The following is a 12580-nucleotide window of genomic DNA, read 5'->3' as shown; positions in this document are numbered from 1 at the left end:
ATGGTAACTAAGTGTAGCCACAGTTAGCTCACTGTTAGCCACTGCTCAGCTTACTATAATAGGTGAAGATGCCTCGACGGATTTGCGTGTGACATTGGAAGGTATCATAACAAGGTAAAATATAGCTTCAGCACACAGCTGTGTCACGTGGTCAGATGACCAAAATATATGAATATTTTGAAGGGAATGAACAGCACTACTGCCAGAATGAAGTGAAGGTGAAGGGCACAGCAACACATTCCCTTTATCCTGTCTATGGCACCATTCAGTTCCTTCCTATACATGCACCAACCAGCCCAGTTCAGAACGCTCTAGCAGTTCATCTGAAATACCTTAATTTGTCTAGAAGATTAAGCGTATACACACTAGCATATGTGGGGGCTATTCTGCGAGTTTTGTATGTTTTGAACATGTGCCATTAGGATTCTTCATTGCTGAAAACTTGATATACAACTGCACAAAGCAGCATCAATAGCTACGTTGCTTCCCCATCTTGTGTCGAGGGTCTGTGCGTGTTTCCTAAGATAGTCCTTGTGTCGTCGTCCTGTTTGTCCTACATAATTGCTGCTGCAGGGCAGTAGGATGTTGTAAACAGCACCAACTGCACTTCCTATGATCTCCAGCACATACTTCTTGATGCAAACTTCTCGTCTTGACCTGGTCCGGTTGACATTTTCGTACCTGACCAGTTTGTTGGCCCTGAAAATAAAAAGGTAGTTCCAACTCTCCCTAGCAATTTGCTTGAATTGACAGCTTCCTTTGTGTACCTATTGTATAGCAGTGATAGGCCTTGGCTTCCTTGAAGTACTCCGACTGAAGACTTCACCTATGTTCAGCTCCGTTAAATGCTTCTTGGCACTGAATCTTGGCACACTGTTAAAAGCAACCATACTTGGGTCTTGAATCTCCCCTCCACTTCGTGGTAGTGCCCTTGTGTTCCTGTAGCAACAACACGCTTCAGTGTTCAAGTGCGCTAATAGGAAAGGCCAAGACACTTTTGAGTGTGGGGCATAGATCCAGCACGATGCTCACCACAGAAAACCTTCAAGCCAGATATTGGAGCTTGCCTTCCAGCAGTTTTACTTCCATGAGCACACCTGGCACTGTGGAGGAGACATTAAAAAATGGCTGAACTCCTTGAGTAGCCTTGCTTGGCAACTTCTCACAGACAAAAACACTGTCAGGTAACCGTAAAACACTAGCTATTGTGGGCACCAGTGTAGTAAAGTTATTTTGCTTCATTGGCAACTTTCTCCTCTATATTAGGTGAAGTAAGGCTACTAAATGGGTAGAGTGATTTTCTTCCTGTCTTCTCTGCAGTGCTAGATGAGTTCACGTACGGGGAAAAACTACCACTAGACAGTGATCTTCCATTTCTGGACCGCAGGGTTTTCTTTGGTTAGTGTTATGTATGCTGGAGCTATGCCCAATGTTTGGAGGAGGGTATTCTGTCCTTCCGCATCGGCACACTCTTTCGCTGTGAAGCTCATCACAGGAACACCAAAAGGCGTCCTCAAGAAATCGAGGCATCAGCAAGTGGAGGAGAGCTTCTGAACCCATTGTCTAACATTTCCTTAAAGTGTGGTGGCCACTGTTATATCATATTCACAAGGTCAGTCATAGTGTCAAAGAGACTGTTGGGAAAGCTGGAATTTTCCTTTTATTTTTTTTAGTCGAGCAATCGTGGTACATTGTGCGAAAAGGGTGACTCGGACCGAGCCTTGACGCAAAGTGTAGCAAAAGGCAGAACAGCAGGTTCATCAACTGTGCGGTTGTTGTTTACATTATCCCGCTATCCAGCAGCTGCAACTACACAGGACAACAAGCCTAGTATATATATGTTTGTAAACAAAATTCTTTGCCTGCATTCATGTTGTCTAGCCTTCTCCCAGTCTTTTCGTGCTGTCCCCAAGTAATCGCATAGGTACACTCTTACATAACTTGCAATTACAAGATTCATGCTTGGGAATATAATCGGAAACTGTGCCATATGGATGACATAATTCATTACACGTGGTGTTAAAGTGGCTGTGCAGTCTGGGTAGGGGCTTCAAATCTGCTTGTTATAGCAATTCATAAGTTGCTTCCAAAACTTGAGATACAAAGATTCAAGCTATGTCTGTGAAAACAGTGCATCATGTTACAAGGAACTGTTAGAACACTCATGGGAAATAGCTCGGTATTGCGAGAGGTTGTAGAAACTTGCTTCAACTTGCTTTCTACAGCATTTTATAAAGATGCTTTTTTAACTCCCGCATCTGTCGTGTTGTCTCATCACAAAACTGTAAACAAATATGAGTATTATGCGTTGAGTTTCAGTAAAGATTACGTGAATATGATTAATCCTTTCCGACGCTATGCACACAATTCAATACACCAAGATAGGGCATTAATAGCAATGGCATTGATTCAAGTAAAGCTATTTAAAATGTGTCCCGTACATCTTCAAACTCTTCTAATTGAAATAGTGCTGCATGTTTGAATTACACAGGCAAATTGTTTTAGTCAAGGAAGTATGAAGGTAGATGGTTGGGTACTTTGCTTGGTGTATGTAATTGTATGTATGTCACTTCTTTAATCGTTGTTCACAGTGTGTTGCACCAGTCATAATTTTCGAATGGCTGGATAGGTGCTATTCAAGCCTGGTAGACATGAAATAGTAGATGTTTGCAAATCTGATGTACTTGCACTGAGTTTTTGCATGGAGTGCACATTCCATAAACTTGACAAACTCACTAAAGAACTGAAAACTCCTAATCTATTGTACTTCTGTAAGCATTTTATGAATATGAAGATGTAAGAAATGCGGTGAAGCTAAGTTTTCAATCAACACAACTAATTGGCATGTGAAAGGGTTAAGGAAAGAGGCTCCTTGAAACAATTTCTCGAAACATCGCAACATACCACCTGAGGGTCTCCAACCTTAACCTCTTACTAATGTTTTGCAAAGCACAATATTGACTGAATGCAATATTTTCTGACCAGTCTTTCATGTAATGTAAAGAAAGTTAACACGCCTAGTCTTACATGAATATAAATTCGAAATCATTTATTTATAGCACTCACTTAGCAGCAGTTCTGAACTTTTCTTTATCAGTATAGTACTTGTGATTCACCTTTGTATTGCTGAGTACAGGTAGAGATATGGTTAGTTGTTTACTAGAAAGGATCCCGAATTTTCCACCTTCTGATTGTAGCTTAGACCGTCACTTGTACTTCACAAGGAGTGGACTGTGGTAGCTAGGAAATATAGTTTTCCTGAGAATTTCCATGCATGCAATTTTGATTCTGTCTGCTAGCATGTTTGTATTACAGCATGAATTTCATAGATTAGAGGCTCCATGAAGGTACATTCTGTCGTTGAATGTCTATGAGATGGTTAAGCAGGTTGACTGTATCTAGTTACAACTCCTCATGTCCTGTGGCAGTTACGTTTGTGTGGTTTGGTGCTGTCAGTGTAAGCTTAACATTTCTTTCCTTCTCCCAGGAAGGACACAAGCATTGAGGAGCCATTTGACCTGCCACTACACTGATAGGGTATTTGGTAGGTTCTATTACAGGTTTTCTTTCGTGTAGTAGTACCTGCTATAATTCTGTATAACGTGTTCAGACCTTTAGTCAGCAGGCTGTTTGACAACAGGTGTTTACAAATGAATAACTAACAAGATTTTCAAGGTCATTAGTGATGCAATCGTTGCACACTGCTGCATTTTTCTGCAAATTAATTGATGAGCCATCCAGCAAGTGCTGCTCTCCTGCCTTAATGCACAAACCTTCAAATACTGTTAACCCTATATCACAAGTGTACAGCAAATGGAGATGACTGTTCACAGCGACAAGTTCATAATGTTTACTTACATGCAAAAGGGAGTCAAACGTCAGGTACACATTTGAAGTTTTCCAAAACAAGTTCATCATCATAGTGCATAAATGAACAAGTAACTTAGTGCAATAAAAATACACAGGCACAAGAAAGGGAGACAAAGACAAACGCTTGGTGACTCAGAAGTGTGTGACATATATGTTCCAACCAATTATTATTTTCTAAATTTTCTTCTACTGATCCAGGATTCCTGTGACTACTTGCCTTAGGTAACATACTCTGTTGCCTTCTTGCCCTAGAAAACATAACTAGTGCCTTCTTGCAGCCCTTTAAACTGGCAACATCTTAACCACCGACAGTAGAGCATGTTCAGATAAATTCAACTAGACATGCCTGGTGAACAAATTTTATTTTGTGCCCGAGCCTGACGACAATGAAATCATTGTCTTCTATTTTGTTGTAGCGCAAGCTGAACGACAAGGACAACAGAAAGGCAAATTTGATGCACAGCCAGCGTGTTAACGTTCAACAACAGATTCGTTTCCAGTTCTCATCACTATATATACCCTGAAAACGTCATACAACACGTGTAAAAGCTCGGTAAACATGAACTAAAAAAAATGGGAACCACACGCATGCAGTTTTTTAGCCACATAGATTGACAGACATGTAGATGTTGAACGCGAACAAAGATCGCATCATCTTCCACCTGCTTCTACTCATAATAACTGTTTTTTTTAATCTAGGTTTGCGCTTGCATCTTTGGCAATGAAGGGCAAGAAAACCATCAGCAGCCAGGTATTTACTTTGTTATTGTGTTCTCGTAGCCTGTCATTTATACATCTACCAGTTTGACCAATGTAGGACCGTCCACACTCAAAGGAATGTCGTATAAAACACACGTGATGCAATCAATGAATTTGTTTTTATGTTCATTTTCGCATGCAGTATCCGCAATTCTTTCTGGCTTTGTCTTCCTACACAGGCTCCCCAATTTATTAGGAGCTGAAAAAACTATGTTGATATCAGACCTTCCAGCAATCTTTATTCTGTGGGAGAAACTATGTATGTAGGGGATGACAGCAACCTTTCTTTTCTTTATGTCGGTGTTTGTACCATTCACTTGCTCGGAACCTTTTTTAACTTGGCTCGGGTAACCAGCGCCGCTTAAACGTGAGACTTGCCATCTGAAGCTTTTGTGCATTAGGTGCCGGCATGGCTTCTTGAGCGCTTCACTGAAACACACCTTCATGATTCCCCCTCTTCAAGTTTTGTATGCACGGAATGAAATGGTAAAAGTGGCTTACTTGCCCTAGGTTCTTAACCCCAGCAGGTTTTGTTATCGGTGAGCACAAAATTAATGTGAAGGAATCCAAACTTCCCGTCACATGGCTATCCTGCACCTAATGCACGATTGCTTCGAACGGCAAGTCTCTTGTTTAAGTGGCTTTGTTTACCCGAGCCATGTGCTCATGTCAGTCGCAGCAGGACTGCTTAAAAAGGCACAGCAAAAAGGTTCTGCGCAGGTATATGGTACAAGTACCGATATAAAGAAAAAGATTGCTGCCATGCCCTACATACATAGTTTCTCCCACAGATTAAAGATTGCTGGAAGGAGTGACATCAATGTTGTTTTTTCGACGCCTGTGTGGGAAGTCAAGGCCAGAAAGAATTTTGGATACTGCATGCGAGAAGGAACATAAAAGCAAATTCATTGATTATATCGCGTGTGTTGTATACCGCATTCCTTTGGGTGTGGAGGGTCCTACATTGGCCAAACTGTTAAATGTATAAATGACAGGCTATGAGAACACAATAACAAATTAAATACCCTGGCTGCTGACGGTTTTCTTGCCCTTCATTGCCAAAGATAAGTGCCAAACTAGATTCAAAAAAAGCAGTCATCATGAATAGAAGCAGGTGCAAGATAATGCGCTGAACTATAGACACTAGAAACATATCAACATTTGGTGACGCATGCATCAGTAAGCCTTCAATTTCATTATCCTCGAAAGAGCTTGATTATCTTTGTTCGTGTTAAACGTGTACATGTGTCAATCTGTGTGGCTAAAAAAACTGCATGCGTGTGGTTCCTGGTTTTCTTTAGTTCATGTTTACCGTGCCTTCACACGTGTTGTATGACGTTTTGAGGGTATATATAGTGACGAGAACAGGAAATAAATCTGATGTTGGAAGTTAACACTGTGTGCATGTCAAATGTGCCTTTCTGTTGTACCTGTTGTTCAGCCTTGCACTGCAATAAAATAAAAGATGCCATACAAACAAGCCCCTATAGCTACCCTCATTGTTAGTTTCGCAAGAAAAAGAATTGTCTTTGAAAATAAAATATAGAAGCACCTGTTCAGTTGGAAGCATTTTTTTCTGGATTCTGCCAAATCCGTATTTTGATTAATCCCAAAGAAAAAGTGTTGTGGCTATGGCTCTAAGAATATTTTGGCACAGACTGCAGGCAAATAGCATGAATTCCAACTAATTACCACGGAGTATCCCTGCTACGATATAAAGTAAAACTTTGAAAACACATCATTGCACATGTTTTAAGTTCAGTGTATTTTTCTCTGCATCTATTAACAGCACGGAATTTGGCCATCCTGTTGCCATTGAAGTCGCAGACATTTGGGCAAATAGCTCTGCCCTCGTTGACTCTCAAAATCCACGAGAAGCGCTCATATTTGGACATTGCTTTAGTTTCAGCTTTACTTTAAAATTTCTTTAGGAGAGGCGGAATTCCCAAATTAAGCACGTCACCCAAGTAATGCTGTCTGGAATGACATGTTGCATTATTTGTTTGGTTCTGGGGTTGCCAGTCAAGGAATGGACAGAATAAACGGTACTGCCTGTAGCTGCCACATATGGGGTCCATGTGTACTTGTTGCAGGTTCATTTACGTCGCGAAAGTGCTACAGGTTACTTCGAAAAGCACAGACTGACAAAATGGCAAATTTTTGGGGGAACACAGCGACTTATGTGGATTGACCTTGGGTGGTGTGTCTATAATTATAACTTTTTAAGGGGGTGGAGATAGTATGTTGACGCACTGACGACCATAACTTTCAATTATCATTGCTTAAGTAAAAAGTATATTGCACATTGATACTTTCATGACAAAAACCAACCAAATCTGAAAGAGGCTGAAAGGCACACATGTTGTATTGCAAGGCATGCTTTCTTCATATTGTTGCCAATTGATAAGCTGGTCATCTGGACAGTACCTCTGGCTTGGTTGTTTTGCATTGGAATTGTACAACATGAGTGGTTTGAGCTCGTTTTGTGCTTCATTGTTTTGGGAAAACAGTGGAATCTGCAAGGTTTTCTATTAGAGCAGTGAAAGTTGAAAGCCATGGTCCGCAGTATGGTGGGAGTCGTGGTAGCTCTACCTACATGCAGAAAATGTAATCTGTGACTGTCAATGTGCACGTGAGAGTTTTGCCTGTTCCAAGTGAGCCATCAAATAACTTGGGTAGATTTCATCTGAAGTTTTTCATGTTATAAGGCTAGGAACATATACCAACAAGGCAGAGTATGACATTTTTTTAGAGCACTGGTAGTTACATTTGTGACTTGGAAATCATTTATTGTTGATGTATCTGACTAAAAACGGTGATGATGGTGGTACAGTAAACCTTGTTACAAGAGGCACCCAAGGGACTCGGGAAACATGTCTCTTGTAACCAAGGTCTCTTGTAACCAAAATTCTAAAAACACTGAGGAGTCGGACTAGACCACTTTATTATACATGAGCACCAAAGTGTGTTCAAACTCATCTTTGATGCGAACAGAGCTGTCTCATGGAAACATGGCTATGGCTCCGGAGTTTGATTACCGGCATACAAAGCGACCAGCACCGTATACGCTGTGACAGAAATCCAACTCAATGGTACTCTGTCTCAGAGTCGGTGTGGGAGCGCGACGATTATAGAAGCATAATGGCAGAAAATTCAGTGAAATTGGTAGTCTCAACCATGTGAGGAATGACAGCCGGCTGCGGAACGAAACAAAATAGAGCCAAGGGAGTGAAAATTGCAGCGCGTACCGGTTAGTACGACGTTAGCCGCATTACGTGAGCGTGTCTGGGTTGTGTCTCTTATAAATAGTGAAGAATTTGCTCTAGGGACATAAAAAAAGTTGTCCTTAGTAACCGAGTGTCTCTTGTAACCATGTCTCTTGTATGCAATGTTGTTAACATGGCGAACATAGGAAAACCAACCAAACCATTTTGAAATGTTTCTCATAACCGAGTGTCTCTTGTAACGAGATTTTACTACTAATAGAGAGTCTTAATTGATTGTTTTTTTTTTCCTTTTCAGGCAAAGGCAGGAGGCATCTGCAAGCAACCAGTCATTCCGATTCTCAACCAATCCTTCTAGTCAGCCCATTTCTAGTGTCTTATCTTGCAAGTTTTTTTCAGTAAAGCACAATAAACACGCAGTTTCGTTCAGATTCAGGTGGCTTGTTGCTTTTTGGGCACGAATTTGTATGTATGCTTTCTACACGTCATGTACAGAACTCAAATGCAACATGGCAACAGTGACACGAAGATGAAGCGGTGTAGAAGACAGTTACACAAGGAGGAAATGTGCACACACAGCATTTTCAGTGTGGTGTATGTCCACTTATGTGCATTGATTTCTGCCCCATTTCAAGCTATATCTGATGTGAGTTAGCCATGTTGTAATGTACAACTTGGTACAACTTATTTCAATGAAACAAACAATTTTCTCATTTGCTGGAGATATACACCCGCATCATCATTTACAAAACAAATTTTGCACCTGTTGATACGAAGCAAGATAAAGCTGAACAAGTTCATACGGATTCATGGTACAGGCACGCAAGCATAGAAGACATGGACACAAGAAGAACAAAAAAAAGGTGTTTCTGTCTTCCTTTCTGTTCTTTTTGTGTGTTTTATGTGCATACCTTTCCTCACTACGGTATGTCCGTTTTTAATTAGGAAAGTACGGTGCTCAATTTACAGAATGTCCGTTCTACGGAGCTCACCGTTTTGTATTTGGAAAATACAGACAATTCCGTGATCACAACTACGGAAATAACCATTTTCCATTCGACGGAAATCACCGTTTTCCATTCGACGGAACTCTCCGTTTTCCATTCGACGGAACTCTCCGTTTTTCATTTGACGGAACTCTCCGTTTTCCATTTAACGGAAAAAATTTTTACAGACTATCCGTTTGACGGAAACGCTGTTTTTCATTTACGGAAAAGTGTCCGGCAACGTTTTACCTTCAACTTTCACCGTAAACTGAAGAAATTTTTTTACAGTGTAGTTTATCGCAAAGCAGGTACTTTTCCATTTCCTCAAAAAACGATCTCCGGTCACGTTTCCTGTTTGGTGCATACGTGTTAATCACCCTCCAATTTTTTCCGGCAAAGGTAAAATCACAAACAATGTATCGGCCACTTTGACAAACACTTAGTGAATCTTCAACGATCCCGATAGAATTTCGAAGAAAAAGAGCACAACCTGCCGACAAGCCCACTGCATGGCTTATGTATACATTGTATCGATTTCGGAAGGGTAACACCATGCGATCGCTCTGTTCTTGCGTTTCTATCTTTGTCTCCTGAACTGCTATGACGTCCAGTTCATTTTCTAACATCAGGCGGCTAAGCTGGTACTGACGTCTCCGAGACGCCAGACCTCTCACATTTATTGTCGCTATGCGTAGTTCTGTTCCTGATTTTAACGCCATATTTAATAGGGTGCAGGTTGATCGCATGGGATTACCCGTTTACAATGTGAAGCAGTAAGCATTGTGTAAGACTTACAGCAGACCTTGCAGTCACTCCTCTTATGTGGTACAATTTACGCCATGGGCCTCTTCAATCCGCAAGGCTTCACAACACTTGCACTCAGTCCGACCATAGTCCCCGAAAACTCCCCCGAAGTTCACCCACACAGTCCCATGCGGAGACTGAGCGTCAAGGCGGTGGTTTGTCCGCCGACCGTCGCTCGGCCGAAATATTCGGCCGTGGTTTCATTGAGGTCCGCCTTGTGGTCATTTCCTTGAACGGTGGTTCTGTCCTTTCATCTCTTTTGTCCGCCTTTTCCTCGACGCTTTCCTCTAATGGCCGCTTGATGGGCTGTCCACTAGCGCTTTCGACGACTTCCATACAAGTCTCTTGGTTTTCCGCCACTTTTGTATCCTCGCTGGTAGGTTGACAGGTGTCTTTCGATGTGGCAGCTTTTACGACTGCCGGACCTTGGTCTTGAGGCTCGCCCGCAGGTGGTTCACGCCTTTCCTCCAGCTTAGATTTGCTGGCTGACAATGTTACCATTTTTCCGGTTGCGGCGTCACCTGAAGGCTTGGCAGCTTCCTCGGCGTCGGTTTCGTCCATGAGGAGCTCGGATGGTTCCTCAGCACTCGAAGGCCCTGTGACACTGGCGTATGTCTTAGGGCATTGTCCTTCTTCATGTCCGAATCTTCGGCATGCGCTGCATTTTGGAACTCTGCAGTCGCGGCGGATGTGCCCCGTCGTATGACAGCGAAGGCACATTGGTGCACGACCCGATACGACAACCAAAGCTTGTTCGCCTGCGACGTTCACCCGGTGTGGTAGGTCTTCAAGCTTGACGCCGGCTTTGAGTCGCAGGGACACCAACCGGGTGGTGGACCCCTTGTCAGCAATTCCGTGAACACGCCACCGTTCTCTGCTGATTTCCGGCACTCTTCCATAAGGCAGGAAAGCCACACGCACGTCGTCGTCTGGAATGTTGTGTAGTAGCCAGTGAACTTTCATTCTTACATCTTGATTTCCAGGATCAATGACGACGCAGCGTCGGCCTTTGACCTTCAGTTCACTTGCAGCGAGTATCTTCTTGACGGCTTCAGCACTCTTGAAAGTTACGGCCCACACATGGCTCATTCGATACAGCCCCTAAGGCGATAACCTCAGTAAGCAGTGTCAACCCAGCCAGCACATCGCGAAAGTCCTCTACTCGGTAAGGTCGCGCTTGAACGTCCCCGTGAAGAAAAACTGTATTAACAACAAAACGACCTGTTGGCAAATTCGGCAAAATCATCTCGTAGTCTCCTTCCTGTGAAAAATTTCTGTTTCCGCGGCTGGAAGTAGCCGCTGTAGCCGCTCCTGCGGAGCCCGTCATCGCACGTCCGTTCGCTTCGACGGCCGGAAGTGGAATCCCCGAGCTAGCCGGGCTCTCCCTTCGTTCGCTCCTACACACATTTACACGATCACGTTAGCGGCGCAACAGTAAAACATTGCTTTTTCGCGGATCTTAAATACAAAAGAATGGCTTCAACAAATGCAGCCATTATCAGTGGAAAACAATTATGAAGTAGCAAAAGCATCCGCCCAACGTGGGGCTCGAACCCACGACCCTGAGATTAAGAGTCTCATGCTCTACCGACTGAGCTAGCCGGGCTCTGCCTTCGTTCGCTCCTACACACATTTACACGATCACGTTAGCGGCGCAACAGTAAAACATTGCTTTTTCGCGGATCTAAAATACAAAAGAATGGCTTCAACAAATGCAGCCATTATCAGTGGAAAACAATTATGAAGTAGCAAAAGCATCCGCCCAACGTGGGGCTCGAACCCACGACCCTGAGATTAAGAGTCTCATGCTCTACCGACTGAGCTAGCCGGGCTCTGCCTTCGTTCGCTCCTACACATATTTACACGATCACGTTAGCGGCGCAACAGTAAAACATTGTTTTTCGCAGATCTAAAATACAAAAAGAATGGCTTCAACAAATGCAGCCCTTATCAGTGGAAAACAATTATGAAGTAGCAAAAGCATCCGCCCAACGTAGGGCTCGAACCGACGACCCTGAGATTAAGAGTCTCATGCTCTACCGACTGAGCTAGCCGGGCTTTTTTTTTTCTTTATTGCCTTGCAATTGAAGTGCCATGCTGAATACATTGTTAGAAAAAGAGAGTCAGCTTAGCTTATGCTGACTCGGTTGCATTAAAATCGTTTCAATTTCCCCAACTCATCGAACAGTGGCAACCAGTCCGGCGGTTCTTTGTGCGCTTTGTAGACTTCACGCATGTAGGCGACACTTTCGATAAAGTTTTCTCGAACAGAACGGACATCCACATCAGCATGGCGTACAGACATTCTTGTGCACCATAGACTATGGAGGCTTATTAGCATAATAAGGTTATATGGAAATATGGAACATTATTAGTTTTTGTGTCTAAGTACCTGATACCACATGGAGTTTTTGGTAATTCTTTCTTTAAATTTCGTTGTAAAATGTCCCAATCAAAATAGGGGTCCCAACAATCAATGAAGACATGGTAGACGGTCTCTGGTTTCTTACACAGTGAGCAATTGGTAGTCCAAGGCACAAATAAACCCTTGTCTGCCAGCGAAGTCTTCACGGGCAGGGGATTTCTGTGGAGTTTAAATAAGAATGATTTTACTGATGGTTTCACAGGCATTCTTTTGACTCATTTAAGTACATCATCTCCTGAGCCTCCAGAGTATGCTATCCTGTACAATGGAACTGGCTTTAATAAGTCTAACATATCGTGATACAATTTCTTTTTTTTTAAACTGAACTTAAGTATTCTAGCGAGAAACGAACACTCAGCATACGGAAGGATGACACTACTTCCCGAAGGAAGCCTTTCACTGGACGGGATTCAGCATACAAAAACGAAACAAGAAAGTCAAATAAAAGATTACTTAATCGCACTTGCATCATGGTGCGCAAAAAAGGATCGCTCCGGTTTCGCAAGAACATA

General features: G+C 42.7%; 1 long non-coding RNA gene and 3 other non-coding genes across 4 annotated transcripts; 1 reads left to right on the top strand and 3 right to left on the bottom strand.

Moving 5' to 3' along the window:
- The first annotated feature begins 2685 nt into the window (after positions 1-2685).
- On the top strand, positions 2686-8284 carry LOC125941966 (uncharacterized). The gene is made up of 2 exons (XR_007464704.1): positions 2686-3544; positions 8152-8284. It is a non-coding gene; the product is annotated as an uncharacterized LOC125941966 (long non-coding RNA).
- A 2892-nt stretch (positions 8285-11176) lies between these two features.
- Trnak-cuu (transfer RNA lysine (anticodon CUU)) lies at positions 11177-11249 on the bottom strand. Its single transcript has one exon. It is a non-coding gene; the product is annotated as a tRNA-Lys (tRNA).
- A 153-nt stretch (positions 11250-11402) lies between these two features.
- Trnak-cuu (transfer RNA lysine (anticodon CUU)) lies at positions 11403-11475 on the bottom strand. Its single transcript has one exon. It is a non-coding gene; the product is annotated as a tRNA-Lys (tRNA).
- Positions 11476-11628: 153 nt separating this feature from the next.
- On the bottom strand, positions 11629-11701 carry Trnak-cuu (transfer RNA lysine (anticodon CUU)). Its single transcript has one exon. It is a non-coding gene; the product is annotated as a tRNA-Lys (tRNA).
- Positions 11702-12580: the final 879 nt, after the last annotated feature.

Source organism: Dermacentor silvarum, unplaced genomic scaffold, assembly GCF_013339745.2.
Source record: "Dermacentor silvarum isolate Dsil-2018 unplaced genomic scaffold, BIME_Dsil_1.4 Seq737, whole genome shotgun sequence".
In the NCBI taxonomy this organism is placed as follows: domain Eukaryota; kingdom Metazoa; phylum Arthropoda; class Arachnida; order Ixodida; family Ixodidae; genus Dermacentor; species Dermacentor silvarum.
This window is presented reverse-complemented; position numbering and strand designations above follow the sequence as displayed.